The sequence below is a fragment of the Taeniopygia guttata genome, chromosome 3 (genome assembly GCF_048771995.1).
Source record: "Taeniopygia guttata chromosome 3, bTaeGut7.mat, whole genome shotgun sequence".
In the NCBI taxonomy this organism is placed as follows: domain Eukaryota; kingdom Metazoa; phylum Chordata; class Aves; order Passeriformes; family Estrildidae; genus Taeniopygia; species Taeniopygia guttata.
In genome coordinates, this window is record NC_133027.1 from 105,992,348 (window position 1) to 106,005,638 (window position 13,291).

At 38.7% G+C, this 13,291-nt stretch overlaps 1 long non-coding RNA gene across 1 annotated transcript; it reads right to left on the bottom strand.

Moving 5' to 3' along the window:
• Positions 1-5,895: 5,895 nt before the first annotated feature.
• LOC140683807 (uncharacterized) lies at positions 5,896-12,717 on the bottom strand. Its single transcript, XR_012055327.1, has 2 exons — positions 6,529-12,717; positions 5,896-6,094 (listed from the first exon to the last, which is right to left on the bottom strand). It is a non-coding gene; the product is annotated as an uncharacterized lncRNA (long non-coding RNA).
• Positions 12,718-13,291: the final 574 nt, after the last annotated feature.

Below are 13,291 nucleotides of genomic sequence, written 5' to 3' on the forward strand. Positions count from 1 at the left end.
ATGGAACTGAAATCCATGCTGTTATGTTTTCTGATGGAGAAAAATAATTTTTTTTGCAGTCAGGAGATTATTCTTTTTTGTAAGGAAAACAAACCTTTCCTATACCTCTGGTCAACCAGTTTCTTACAGAAAATATCCCATCTCTCTTTATTTTGACTGACCGAAACTTGACTTCTTGCCTTTCAAGCTGTGGCTTCAGAGAGCGCCCTGATTTTTATCTTGTAGCATTCATTTGATCAACATTACTAAATAATTAAAAAATTAAGGTAGGTTATTTTTAAATATGTTAATTGGATATTTTCATTGCCTGATTTAATTTTTCCCCCTTTAATTGTTTAAAATCCAAAGAATGAACTGTTGGAATCCCATTGCTGAATTAATTGACAGAGACGAAATTTCTCAGCATCCCAGCAAGACAACCATTACATCTGAATTTGCACAACTCAGATCCCATATTTTCCCCTTTCTGGGCAAAAATACTGGACAATGGTTTGCCGAAGTCTGCAGGAGATGATTGGCAGTCTGAAAAAAACCAAGTATTTATGAGTAGTTTTTTCCAAGAGGGAAAACTAGCATGGAGTGATGTCTCAAGGGACAAAGAGTGACAGGAGGTGCATGGTGCTGTGGCTGCAGGAGGCAAGCAGCAGGGAAAAAATCCCAGTCTGGCACCTCCTCCAGTGTGTTTAATACCACATCCAAAGCTGGACTTTAGGGTAGGTCAATAGAAATTCCAGGTGGCTGAGACTAGGGCAGGCCAAAGTAATGCAAACTTTTATCCTTGGAATGGAGAAATGTTTCTAAGACTTCCATAGCTCTTGCCATTTGCAACAGTGATGCCCATTAAAATGCTTACAGCAACAACCACCCTCCTTTTTTTTTTGTACTTTGCTTTAGAAGTAATGTATAATAATTGGAATTTGAGCCGAGTTTTCCAAGACCTCAAGTTGTGTTAAATGAATATACACACACACTCTATTTCAAGATACACAGTAAAAATAATGCTCTAAAAATAATGTGTTTCATATGTGTGTGTGTATGTTACAAATTAGCTGTTATTTTAAATGTTTCACTATAAAAAGCCCCCACACAACATCAGAGAGGAGTCCAGCCCTAAATGGTATTAAACTCTAGGGGTATGTTTAAATAATTGCTCAAGTTCCAGTTTTTATTCTGATGTAATTAAAGTATGTTTTACACGGTAATCAAAATTAAATAAAAATTATTAAGTGCTAATTTACATTTGATTAGTTTTCAGTAAAATAATACTGCATTTCTGCAGTTCACTGTGTAATACACATAATAAACCAAAAAAACCCCATTCTACTATAGAAAACTTACTACTGTAGGAGCTATATGGGAGAATGTCCACTGTACAAATTGTACAAAAAACCACTCCAAAACCATGGAACTGCTCTCATAGCATAGAAACACTATGCTCCTTTCCTTTGTCAGCTGATTGTGGCTTAAGGCCTCACTCATGTAAATTATTACTTCACAAAAATATCTTCTTCCGTGTCTCAGCCAACAAACTTATACATGGCATGGGTGTGGGATGAAGGGATTCAAGTTATTCACTAGGGAGCTGCAGAGGTTTTCAAGAAGTAACAGTGCTTTGTTCTCCACAGAAGAAAACAGGCAGCAGAGCACCACAAAGGAGAGGCATTTTAGAGCAGAAAATTTGGTTTTTAGGTAAATAAATTAAAAATAGGTAAATAAAAATTGTCCAGAGAACCCTGGGTTAATTTCAAGAAACAATCAAAGCTGCAATGTTTTGGAAAAACCTGCCACCCTTATTTCTCAGAAGTTTCTTGATAGGTTCATGTTCCCTTTCTCCACTTCTCAGGACACAGCAAGCCTAAGGAGTTCAGGTCCATGAAATGCACAGGTTGTGGGACAGACATGGAGATTTGTCTGAACTCCATTTCTGGCAGACACCTCTAATCTGTGAAAGTCTGTTCAGAACAAAAGCACTAGACTTAGGACAGCAAGAAAAAAATCTTTCTGAATTCAAAATATTTCAAGGTTAGGAGTTTGGGTTTTTTTTAATTATTTCTGTGTTCTGAATGAAAGTCTATGTATTTCATATTTCTCCTGAATGCTTATTTTCTGCCACACAATCATATTTTGATGGTTCTCTTTCCTAATTTACTTTTGCCTGTTCTACTTGCAATGAATTGTATGGGAGCCTTTGCAACACTAAGATGAACACAAGCAAAACTATGTAAAAATCTCTGGCTCTTCAGCATCCAAACTAGCCTGGCACCAATTGCTTCCTGTCACCACACACTGTCTTTTCCTCCTCCTGGTCTGGGATAGAAGTGATAGTAGCTCTGAAGTAGAAATTGAGTAACATCAGCAACAACCAAATTAATAAAATATAAATGGAGAATAAATTTCTCCCCAAAACCTCAGTGTGAACAATTTTCCCCCTATAGCAGGTGGATGTGATTTCACAGAAATCATAGAAAGGCTTGCATTGATAGGGACATTAAAGATCATTTTTTCCCAAGCACTCACCAGACCAGGCTATTTAGGGCCCCATCCAACCTGGTCTTGAGCATTTCTTCTATTGTTTGAGATTTCATAAAAAGATACTTTGCTAAATTATTTCTCATCCATTGGTCTGGTTCTTACTGAAATCTGCAGCAATGAAATTAATTATATCAACTTACGTCATGAATTGAATTATGATCTAAATACTTTATGGTTGAATTATGTCACCTTGTGCCAGCTGCAACTTCAGAAAAGGCAGACTGCTAGCTAACATAAGACAACTGACACCAAACAACTGTGCAGTCTTTGCACATCACTTTAATTTGCAAGATGTCTTTGAAATGTTGCCATTACATCTTATGTGCTGACAGGGTGTTTTATGGTTCCTTTTTCTTGTAAGGCCTGAATTTTCAAGATGAAAGTTAAGAGGTCTGTCCAGTCTCACTGTGAAGGGCCTTCTACAGATGAGTGGTCAGTGGCTCTCTACAAGTGTCAGGTTACTTTTGGGTATGAAGGACAATGGACTAAACTCATTCACAAAGGGACACTTTCTTCAGGTAAAAATGGGAAAGACCATCTATAGCAGTGGATTGGGAACACTAGACATTTTTCTGAAGGATTTTTTCAGACAAGAGGCTTCTTGAAAAGCCTCATTTAGTTTTCAGAACCTACTTAGGACACCACGGACCTTTTCTCATTTAAAGCCTACGGATCCTTTAACAGTATGATTAATAAATAATGATAATAGTATCCAGTAGTAGCTATATAATTACCCCTTGGCTGCTTGATTTTCACCTGGCACAGAAGAACAAGTTAGGATCACAGCTGCTTTATCCACAGTACAAAATATGGTCTGACCAAGCACAGGCATTGCTGCTAAGATAATGTGCAAAGGAAGTTTAAGACTGTACAGAACCATTTATTCTTTGCCTATAATGCATTGTTCAAGAGTTTGCTGTGCTGAACACGCAGAAGAGCAATCTGAAGTCCTGAGAGCCATCACAACAGTATAAACCAGGCTGGAAACAGGGCTATGACACTTTCAGGACCTGGGCTAACCTCTGCCCTGATCTGGTTGGTGCTGTGTCATGCCTTGTGCTGCCACATGCCTATTTCCTTACAGCACCACGAAGAATAAAGTATGGGATAAATGCTTGTGAAGGACATCTTTGGCAGAAAACCCCCCATGGCATATTACATGCAGCTTGAAAAAATAAAGGGGGGAAAGGAAGAGAGGAAGGAAAGGCACCCATTTTATCCCCCTACAGTCTCCTAAGATTACCCATTTCAATATAGGATCTTGTTTTGCAGGGCTTTGGATCAAAATCAAGGATTTTGTTTCTTCAGTTTTAAGAACTTTTCATCACTTTTTCCTTCTAGCTTGAAAATGCAACCTTAAATACTTTACCAGGGAAAGCTTTAGTGTTTGAAAATTAATTTTACTCTGCCAGCATCTGCATTTAAAATCAATGTCAATTAAGATTCAGTTCTGACTCCCACAAAGGAATATTATTTTTCACCAGAAAACATCTTTGCTCTTTATGTACACCTATTACACAGGACTGAAGAAAGAGTGGGGTAATCTCCATTACTTGAGAGCATCTCTTTTTTATTGTTTGTTCTTACTTCTCTGATTCCCTCTATAATCTGTGAGGCACAAAGAGAAAAATGCACTCTATCAGAAGATTCCTTTGGCCCTCAGTTAGGGTGGAAGTCATAGTTTTGGATTACTGAGCACTGAATACAGAATTTGAACTAATTAACAGGGATGGGGAGAGGTAAATTAATATGATTATTGTGCAACAGAGAAGCATGTGCAGGACCACAGTGTGTGGGAGGCTGGAACACAGGATTTGTTCTCTTAGGTCAGGACAGCTCTGTGCTGAGCCGAGTATTCTCCTGCCAGCCAACTTCAACGTGTGCAGCATCTGGATAGTGTGGAAAACCACAACAACGAACCCACCCTATTGTGCAGCTCTGAAGAAGAGAGTGAGCTAAAGGTGGAACTCCCTCCTGATCTCTGAGTGAAGAATGCAGTTTAACTTCATTTCTGTTTCACCAAGTATGGCTATAAAACCACTCAGCCCAAATCCCATCTTCACCCAAGATCCTTTTGACACCCTACTGCTCCTGCTTTTTCCATGGTCATTCAGTATGGGTTTATCTGGCATGAATTCTGCATTTTAAAACTGCTTACATCTCACAAATCTGGCATGCAGCCTTAGGTTTCTGATTCATGGCGAGCTGTGCTGGATTTGGATGTGACCACTGAAGACACTCTGGCTCTCAGCTGTCCTGTGCACCCATGAGCTGGGAATTATGGAAACCACCTTCTGGGAGAGTAGCACAAGTGGTGTCTGCCCATCATTAGTCACAGTCATTCTACTAAAAAAAAAGGACTTTTTTCTGCTGTTTTTCTGTATCAATTTGTCAACTGCCAGTACTTCCATCCTGCTGTTCCTGCTGGATCCTCACATCCTGCAACTGAATGTAGATGAGTATGGTTCTAACTTTGCAGAGCCACAACCAGCCTGGCTTCTGAGACAGCTGTATCAAAAATTGACATACTTCTAGGTACAAACATCTTGTCTGTGTGAGCTGCTTTTGGATGAAATTTGGTATGCTGAGGGTAGGCTTTAATTTAGTTCTTGCCATCTTGTTAACATAATACTTAACTTTCTGTATGGTTTGTGTAGCTGTATATACATGTCTATATATTAATGCTTTAGTGAGAAAAAATAGCACTGACACTCAAATTTTAGCCTCTAGGGCTTTTAAAATCTATGTAATTGATTATTTGATGTCCAGAAATATTTCTTTTCTGTAGAAGGTGATTTATAACCTTAGCTTTAACACAAATCTTGGATGCAGTTCATGCTTCCAGTTGAGTGGCTGATACTCTTTAAACAAAAGGCTGCAATGATGACAGCTACTGTATAATGGACTTCTGTGATGAATTTCCACATGATTGATCATTTGTCCAAAAACTTTTGAACTTCTGGTATTTTTAAACATTTTCATGACTAAACTCTAAGTTAGCCTGAATATCCGTGAACAACAGATGACGTGAGCTTAAGAACAACAAACAGTGAAATACAACCTGAAATAATTTTGCAGAAGTACTTGCACATTATTTTAACCAATTGAGCAATTCTAATATTCTGTCAGAGGTGAAAAATTAGTTGCCACTGAACTGACTGCTTCATGGGCCTGAACTCAGCCTACCGAGTCAATAGGAATTTTTTTCCCCTTGGCATCAATGGGGTTGGAATAAGACCTTAAAAGGAAAAACCTTTCTGATTTCTATAGGACTTCCCCCTAAGGACATAATTGCTCACAAGGGCAAATCCTTACAAATCCTCAAATGGTCCAAAACACTGCCAGCAATTTGGGACTAAGAGATACAGCACTTCTGTTTATTAATTTTTTTTCCGAGACAGCTCAGCCATACTGAAAATTCCAGTCTGTGTGCAACATACGTTTATTTCCAGTTTTAAAGTCTGAACTCTTCATTCTTCAGTAAATGGTGGCAGGAGCTGCTCCTTGCTTCAAAGCCATTTTGATCCCATTTCATTCCACAGCTGCTGTCTTTTTCTTTCCTCTATTAAAAAAAAATAGCACAAACATTTTTATAAAAACAAACTGCTAATAAAACAATAATTGCATGATGAAGAAACTGGAAGAGTTTTAAGGCCCTTGAACAAATGATAAGGTCACCAGGAGTTAAATTCATCTTACATTTAATTAAATGCTCACCTGGATAATTGCATCATATTCTTCCTTCAACCAATGCTTTTTCCCAAGATGTAGTGGAATTTTGGTTCTTCCTATACTACATGCAAGGCTGCAAGTTCCCTTTTTATTAAGAACATTTTGCAGATGTTGAGCAAGGATGTTAAAAATGTACTTGATATGCAAACATATTTAAGAAAAAGAAGATAAGTTTACCAAGTGCTGGAATCTAATCAAGTAAAACTGAAGTAAATGGAAATAACCAAAGTACAGATGCTATGTAATTTAGCCAGTAGTTCATACCCTTGTGAGTGGTGCCTCTGAGGTCCATGCTCTAATTTATTCTTGGCATAATTCCATGGATAAATCTGCACTCTTGGGACTCCTCTGTGGGATGCAGGTTCCAAGTCTCTATCTGTATTGAAAGCTGAATTGCAAATCCAGAAAACACGCAGTGAGAACTGTAAGAATTTAATGAGATATATACACATATTAAAGGATGAATACTTTCAAAGGCTGTCATGTTCCTCCATAATAGAATATGTTCTTATTAAGCAGGCAGACGGTACATGGCCCTTGCAATTGTTGATACTGTTATTGAAAGTATACTCATGACTCTTCCATTGCAAAATCTCCACTGTACTTTTTTCCTCATCTGCTTCATCCTAGCTCTTCTATGTAAATAAACCAAGGTTTTGCACATTGTTTCAGTGCCCATTGATGTGTTTTATCGATGTTATTTATGATATGTTTATTTTATGCCGGATATATATTAATCAAAAAGAGGTGACGTTCTATTGTGCCATGAAATTTCTATCAAGAGACTTAAAACAATATACTTTTTTTTCTCTTTTATTTTTTTCCCATATCCTAGTGACTTCAATGGATGCCACAACATTTTCGAAGAAATAATAACAGATTTGCTTCAGTTGCTTTGGTGCGTGACTGCAGAGAACAAGTCACGCTTTTTGTCATCATTTAATGTGTGCTGCACAATTAGTGACATTCTGGTTTCCAGCTAGCAGTTAAAATGTTCTCAGTTCAACAAGTGATTATTTATTTCCCTTTTGGAAAGAATGCAGTGGCAAACACAACACAAAATTTTTTATTTCTCATTTGTATTATTTATTCCCAAAATAAAACAGATCCTAATTGAGAAATAAAGGCAGCAAGACAAAATTCCTGCTTTGCTGAACTTGCATCTAATATATCATCATGGTTTTGAACAGAGATGAATGCTGCAGACAAAAAAAGAATAATCTGTGTAGCTTTAGGGTCAGCTAGGCATTCCCGGGAATAATTTTCTGTGTTTTTCAGCAAGTACAGGACTTACCATATATGTTCATAATATTTACATACCATAATGTTCTTAGTTGTAAAAGCTCAGGGTCATATTGTCACACGCCTTGGAGGATTAGTGGGAAAGTTACTCACTTGTAGCTTGGTGCCTGCTTGTCTGCACATACATTGCAAAACAAAAGGAAATCCCCTTCAATTCAACTGATGCCAACAACTCTCCTTCCTAGCAGTAACAGAGAAGGTCGACTTTGGTGTGAGACTACTGACTTAGGATTTATTAACATGTTGGCGAGTTTTCCAAAATGAATGCATTCATATTTCAAAAGAAATATTTCCAGAAGCACCTTGAAGATTTAGGAGCACAAATCCCACGAGTAAAGGATTTGTGAACCCAGAACGCATAAGTTATATATTTCCTAAAAGCATGCTAGTAAGCTTTCTTCACTGCTAGCCTCTCCCACTTCCTTTGCCTCAAGATGAGTCTCAGGTGCAGCAGGAGCACACTGTGTCATCTGCCTGCAGAACTGGTGGCCAGGCTAGAAGTTGTCCATGAGGCATCTGGATGGGCAGGAGGATATCAGGATGTGCAAGGCAAGGCTGGGAACTGCTCCACGACCTTTTCCTGCTTCAACAGGTCTTTTTATTTCTGAGTTGCTCCAGCAAATTTCTTACAAATTCTGGTTTGTACTTAAAAATACCTTGAAAAACTCACCATTAGCTCTGCTCTTTGATAGGCTGAATAGGGTGAAGCAAAGAGTTGAAGAATATAAGGATAAGGTCGTATCATTATTGTTGTAATCAATAATTTCTGCATTATGTGTGTGTGGTTATGGCTTAGTCCACAACTGTCACACACCTTGGTTTTAGTTACTATTACCACACACATTAAAGTTTATAACCAGTCATCTGCATATCATGTATGTGGTGAATCAGTACCTCTTTATCCATACAAGTGCTAGAACTTTTTTTGGTTTACACAGTTGTTTGTTTCTTCCAGTTTGCAGCTGCTCTTACTTTTGTTTGAGTTTCACAAAAATCCCCAAGTATTTTCTGCCTTTCTTTTCCTCCTCTTCCCTTTCCTTCTGGTGGTGGTATTGCTTATCTGCATTTCTTTCTTGAACAGTTCCCTGGCAATCCCTATTGTAGTAAAAGATGAAAAGTATGGAGAAATCATCTTAGAAGAATTACTGGATCTTTTCTCTCTCCTGAAAAAGAGAATTAAAACAACTGTAACATCAATGAAATTGACTGTGATGCTGCCAAACAGAAATTATTGTTACAAGGCCTTTAGCTGTTAGCATAACAAAATAGATCTTGGATTACTGTTACCCAAAACAGCCTTTAATGGAAAAAAAGCCACACCCTGCTAATGTCTCTGAACTTAAGGGATGCAAAACAACAATGATAAGGGAGACCACACAATTCTGTACAGAGCCCTGTGTTCCAAAAGTTCAACAAATAAGGGCATTGCAGAGCAAATCCTGCTGGTAGTTCTCATAATTAAAAGATGACTTCATTTATTATTTTACAGAATGACATTCTCTTATTCAAGTAATTACTGCATATGTTGGAGGACTCAGCTCATTATACAGTCCTAAAAGCTTACATTTTTTGAATACTAATTCCAGATTGCATGATGATTGAAAGGGAACTAAGATGAACTGATCTTTAAACATCTCAAGTGATTAAGATTCCCATGAAAACTGCATTTTGCAGACACTTTCAGGTCCCCACAAGACATGTCCTTACAATGACCTTACAGCTATGCAATGGGCACTTAGGATGACATCATAAAGAGGCCACTACATTCCAGATTAATTTGCTATCTAGAAGCATGTATTAATTTACTTCATTAAAATAGCAGCAGAACTACCACATCTGTGTCAGTCAGGCCTTTAGAGGCCCTGTTAGTGTCTGCAGTGAAACTGTATGACAAGTAAAGGTCAGAGACATGACCCCATGCATACATTTTATTTTGAGTTACTGTGCTGATGCTGTGCTAGCAGTTACTCTGAACATTTTCTCATACTGTACCTGCAGTGCTCAAACTTTTTCTGTTGCCTTTAACTCTGCAACCATCTGTGAATAAGTTTGGTAAATGGAAAGTCCCTCCAAGCTTCTTGGCATCTTCCTGGTTTTTATCCTTTTTCTATCAATTTTCATATGTTCTTTCTTTGCATGGTTTGAGCTGTGAAGCCCTTTTTAATTAGGGTATAGAGATCTGATCACCACAGGTGCAAGGGAGGAATTTTTTCCTGGGGGGTAGTGTTGTAGACTTAGCTAAGAGGGATAATACTTCAGTTGTTTTTGCCTTCCTTTCACAAATCAGGTGTTGGATTCACTGTGCAACACTTCACGGACCAATGGTCTGATCTGAAGTCGTATGCTCCTACTTACACTACTTACACTGCATGGCTGCCATTTGACCTAAATCATTAAAATGTACCCTAAACTGAGGAGTACACAAGGAATTTTGAATACATAGTGCTAACCTTGTTTCTGGGGGTTTTGTTGTTTGGGCTTATTTTTATTTTTATGTTTTATTTTTTTTTTTTTAGCTAAAGACCTTTACTAATGAACAGAAAGAATGCCAGATTAGTATGAATTAGACGGGCTGGACACATGCAATGTCATGATGAAAGATAAACTCCCTTTCAGAGCTGGAGTATCTGATGAAATAAAATCCAATTTTCAGGCAGCTGTGAAGCTGACAGAAGAGCCTTTGTAACACCATAACCACCACCTCCTGCATGGGACAACCTCAGAACGTTCTGAATTGTCTTTGGGATACACAGAGGCCAAAAGCTGATAAAGGGATGAGTCGGTCTCCTCAGAGGCTTGTAGGGGATTTCTCTGTCCTCTCTGTTCTCTGTTCTCTTTTGTTTGACTGTGGTTTTAATTCTCAGGGGGAATCCTGGTGGAAGTAGAGACCTTGCAGTTGCTGTTGCAATAGATTTTAAAAAATCCAATCCAAATAAAAACAAAAACCCTTAGCATCTTTTTATTTAAAGCCAAAAGTTTATAAGCTGCTTTACAGAAACATTCCAAAGGAGGAAACAAAGAGTGAAAAGAGACTGCTGATGAATGGAAGCTTGTAGCCTCAAAGTAAATCCAGGCCAATAGCAGTTTATTTGGAATATTTGAAATCATCCTCTGTGTATGAATTTTGTCAGGCATAGACTGGAGTTTGTCCAGCTTCTGTCCTCTAAACAAATGTAGACATGCAGTTGCACAGAATAAAAATTTCAGACCTAACCAGGAGAGATTCCAGTCAGATTTCCAGTGAGGGCCATCTGAGTGAATCCCTTGGGCAGCTTTGGGAGTTGTGTGCCTAAATCCCCTATGCCCTCCTGGAAACCTGTGCCATTACGTGCCCCAGTGGGAAACTCTGCAGCTTTGTGTGGCTGCAGCCCTGTGTCCACAGAGGTGGAGGCAATTTCTCATTCTTACACATGTTGGTATCTCATCCAGGAGCTGGCCCTGTTATTCCCATGACACTTTCTGTGTTTTACTTTTCCACTGCTTTAGGCCTACAATTGTTTTGCTAGTTTGCTGTCAATGGCCTCTACAATAAATCTGTAGATCAGAGGGATGTGTGGATGAGGCTGTTACTGCAAATAATGCTTGTGAAAATGAACTCCACACTCTCTGGCCATGAGAAAAAGGCCATCACCCACCCTCCACATTAAACTTACCAATCAAACCACCATTTTTTACTAGTGAATAGGTATGAAAGGGCTGGATTCAAGATACCCTCACCTAAAGACTTCCTGCAGCATCATTTCAAGCACAGGCAAAAAGCAGGGAAAACATTTATAAATGGGCAAAGACTGGAGGAGGTTATGGTCACAGGGTAGTATAACATCTGTAGACTTTATAAAAATGTGGTTGGTTCCCATAGACTATTTAGGATTCACGATATCAACCCTTAAAGGCTTTGCAGGATAGGTCTGCAAAGCTTTGCAATGCCTGTCCATGTTTATTTGATGACTACTCAGAGTGCTTGTGGAGGAAGTACCCTGGATATTAGTAATGAGGGAAGGGAATTAATTCTTTCCATTAAGTATAAAATGGAGGAACTGAAGGATCACTAAGAAGCTTCATTTTCTTCTAATATAGGACAAGTTCCACCCAAATGGACACACTTTTTATCTGGAAGGGAGAGGGTGGGCCATTACTGTCTCACAGGACTAGAAATGCTTAGACCATCAGCTCTGTGGAGGCGCCCAGGCAGCAGGGGCCACAAAGCCATTTGCAAAATTTGAACCAATGCTGTGTTCCCCACTCTAGTTCTTAAAAAAAAAATGACCATGAAAAACTAAAAATACAGTGAAGTGCAAATCAGAGACACAGTAAAAACTGCCTTAAAAAAGATTGATAATGTGTCAAAACAGATATCACACTTTACAAAGCCCTTTCTTTTAATGATACCTGTGAGAATAAGCTTCTTCTCCCTCCCTTCTTTCCAGACTTTCTCTGGCTGGATTCCACATAGCAGAAACATTACACAAGAAGGAGCTCTTTGCAGAAATATAGAATGAAGGGTTGGTTGAGGGCATCAAAACAGGGCTTGTGATGGAAACTTACACTCAGAGTATAGGACAGTTCCTTGGGGTTCCACAGTACATCAGATTTTATCTGCAGCTTATCAAGAAAAGATATGTCTATTAAATTGCTATCTGTTGTAACCAACTGTTTACCATTTGCTATTTCCTTTTAAGACTGAGTGTAGACATGCTCTCTGAGTCTCTGCTGGATCACTTAGAATGACTGCTGCACATTGCTGACTTTTAATAATTTTCAAAGGCTGGTAGCCAACAGTGAGAAGTGTAACCTTCCCATTTAGCATCTAACTGTTCTCAGTGAGTTGTCAGGGCTAGGCTACAGCTCGGGATATTCACTGAGTGATGATATTTTGCAACAAGTTTTCACTTTCTTGTACTCCTGTGTTGTCCTTCAGACTTTCTGATACGTTCCTAGACATTTGGGGGCATTTAGATATTACTTGGCCAAACAATTCTGAATCCCAGTGACAGATAGAAAAAAAAAAGGTATGTGTTTCAGGGATTGCCCAGAGGGAGGAGAAATAAACTCTCATCATGAGCTGCTGTGACTTTGCTAAAGACAATGTTTTTAGAAGCCTTCCCTCCACTCCAGTGATAACCTCACTTGTCCATGCCAATATTTGCCTTCCCAGTGCAGGCTGTCCTTCAGTGTTTCCACCCCAGTTATACTCCTGATACCACAAAAAAAAAAAATAAAAATTAATAGTATATCTACAGTTGAGCAGACATAATTTTTTAGATGTCCTCTTAATTCATTTTGAGTAGGAAACAGGAGGGGGAAGTGGAAGGAAGGGAGGTCCTTTGTGCCATATCCATAACTGGTGGACATCATTCTCTGTTAACTGAGCTCTGGATGCAGAAACTCATCACTTTCTACATTTTTCACTGGCTGCTGGGAAGAAGAGCATTAAAAAGGAGAAAGTGCAGGCTAAATGCTCTGAATGCTGCTTAGGAATTCTCCAGAGAGGAACAGAGGGAACCAGCATGAATAACTCCTAGCAACTTTCCTGTTAATTAAAATCTGACAAGCAGCTGGCAGCTGAAAGGTGGAGCTGTAGGTGGGGGAATCCTGTGGTTCACCACCACATTCCTCACATTCATGAAAGCTAGGAAATATTTCACTGTAGGCCTGCCAGAAATGTCGATGGAAATGTGAATTAAAAGAAAGAGCTGTCTGAATGTGACAGAGATATTGGATGTAG